This window comes from Triticum aestivum, chromosome 7B (genome assembly GCF_018294505.1).
Source record: "Triticum aestivum cultivar Chinese Spring chromosome 7B, IWGSC CS RefSeq v2.1, whole genome shotgun sequence".
NCBI lineage: Eukaryota > Viridiplantae > Streptophyta > Magnoliopsida > Poales > Poaceae > Triticum > Triticum aestivum.
This window is the reverse complement of record NC_057813.1, coordinates 275,899,194-275,901,429: the sequence shown is the minus strand read 5'-3', so window position 1 is coordinate 275,901,429 and position 2,236 is coordinate 275,899,194.

Sequence of the window (2,236 nt, the reverse complement as noted above, 5' to 3'; positions counted from 1 at the left end):
CACGGTATTTATATTAGTATTAGTATTTTACTGTATGTTCTGGTATTTATAGGAAGTCTTTTGGTATTTTGTTTTCTCCAATTACACCTCCTGCACAATATTATATTTTCCTAGAGTTCACTATTCATCTAGGCTCCCAACGCAGCCCATTTCTATTCATCGCCCGTGCATGCAAGGGAGAAGCAGCACCTAGCAGGCCGAAGCCCAGCGAGTAGCCCACCCCGCTGGTTCTTTTTTTCTCTGCCGCTGACCATCCTGACCCACTTGTCATCCCGTTCCTCCACCCGTGTTCATCCTGGAGTCTTTTCCCGATCCAAATCCCCATCGGTTTCGATCGATCTACTGTCCCTTGTCCAGCCTTGGCACCGTATAAATATTTCCCATCCTCTTCTCGTCTGATTTTTGCCAAAATCGCCGTCCCTCGTGCCCTGGGTTGATTTCGCGATCTCGCCGGAGTTCCACAGCTGCTGACCTCCGCCGTCGTCGTTTACGTCGCCTATAGTGGGTCCCAGCACCTCCTCTTGCTCTTGTTAATTTCTCCTTGATCCCCTCTATCGCCATGACCCTCCATCTCGCACAGGGGAGAACCAACCCGGGCACATCGAGCTCGCCCCCGACAATGCTGGAATTTAGTCTATATTGGGGCAGCCCAATAACTATTTCAAAAATTTCTAATAAATCCTAAAGACCCACTTAGTCCATTTGTGCAAGGCAAGAGATACTACTAAAGTTTAGTCCCATATTGCTAGTTTAGAGGGAGTTGGACCTCTTTATAAGGGAGGCTCCTTCCCCACTTGTATGAGCATGAGAACAAGAGGGACATTCACGCGCGCTCCTCCGCCGCCACGCCACGCCACGCCACGCCACGCCACGCCACGCCACGGAGGTCGCTCCTCTCCCGAAATACACATCAGAAGGTCCTCTTCCTCTTGCCACATAGTTCGAAACTCTGCGCTACTGCTGTCTTCCTCATCCCGGCTTGCGGCGTGCACCGCGCGTCGGGACAGTAGGCCTCCGAGACCACACCTTTTGAGTCCTGTACGGGAGAAGGGTGATAAGATTTTTGGGGAGCGCTCAGCGCGATTACTAGCTGTTTCATCACGGACGATCCGGTCGCCGACGACTACTTCCCCGACGACGACTTCTTCCCCGACGTCCACGACCTCCTCGACGACATGGCAGACGAGGACATCGACCCCAAGTCCAGCGCTTCTGCTGCTGCTGTGCCGTACGTGTTCTTATCCTTTCTGTTAGAAGTCGTGCTACAGTTCTTGGCTCTAGTCTCTGCCCTACATATGTTAGGTTCTATGTGGTATAAGCATCTTCATCTAGTGTCTATTCTAGATATGTTTACCTCAAGTTCATATATGCAGACGATGTTTACCTTCTCTTTGCCAGATTGCATGACTTGCTTTATATTTGCTATATTAGTCATGCTTTATCTAGTATTTCTGGTAATAAAATCATTCGGAAAATTGCTCATATTTCCAGCAATCCAAAAACCTTATAATAGGCAATTTACCCTGAGTGGTTTTGCTGCTTCCATGAGACCTCCTATGTTTGAGGGTATCCACTATAAGAGGTGGCGCGTGAGAGCAGTCTTATGGTTTCAGACCATGAGCTGCTATGACGCCACTCTTGGCAAACCTGAAGGAGAGCAAGATGCCCAACAGGCATAAGCTTTTCAAGAAATGGATACCTTGTTTAAGGCTGCGCTCTTGAGTGTTCTTGGAGAGAACATAGTTGATGCTTATGCGTCAATTGATAATGGAAAAGATATGTGGGACGCACTCGAGGCCAAGTTTGGGGTCTTAGATGCCGGCACTGAGCTGTACATCATGGAGCAATTCTATGATTACAGGATGACTGAAGAGCGCTCCGTGGTTGAGCAGGCTCATGAGATACAGTCATTTGCTAGAGAACTTGAACACTTTAATTGCATGCTTATAAATTCAGATCTATGTGAAATGAATGGTGTTTTGACAAAAGGTGGAAAGAAATATTTCATGACGTTAATTGACGACTCCACTAGATACTATCGTGTGTATCTTCTGAAATCTAAGGATGAGGCTTTGAACTTTTTCAAGATCTATAAAGCTGAAGTGGAAAACCAACTTGATCGGAAAATCAAGAGGCTTAGGTCCGACCGTGGTGGAGAGTATTTTTCCAATGAATTTGATGCTTTTTGTGTGGAACATGGTATAATCCATGAGAGGACGCCTCCCTACTCACCTCA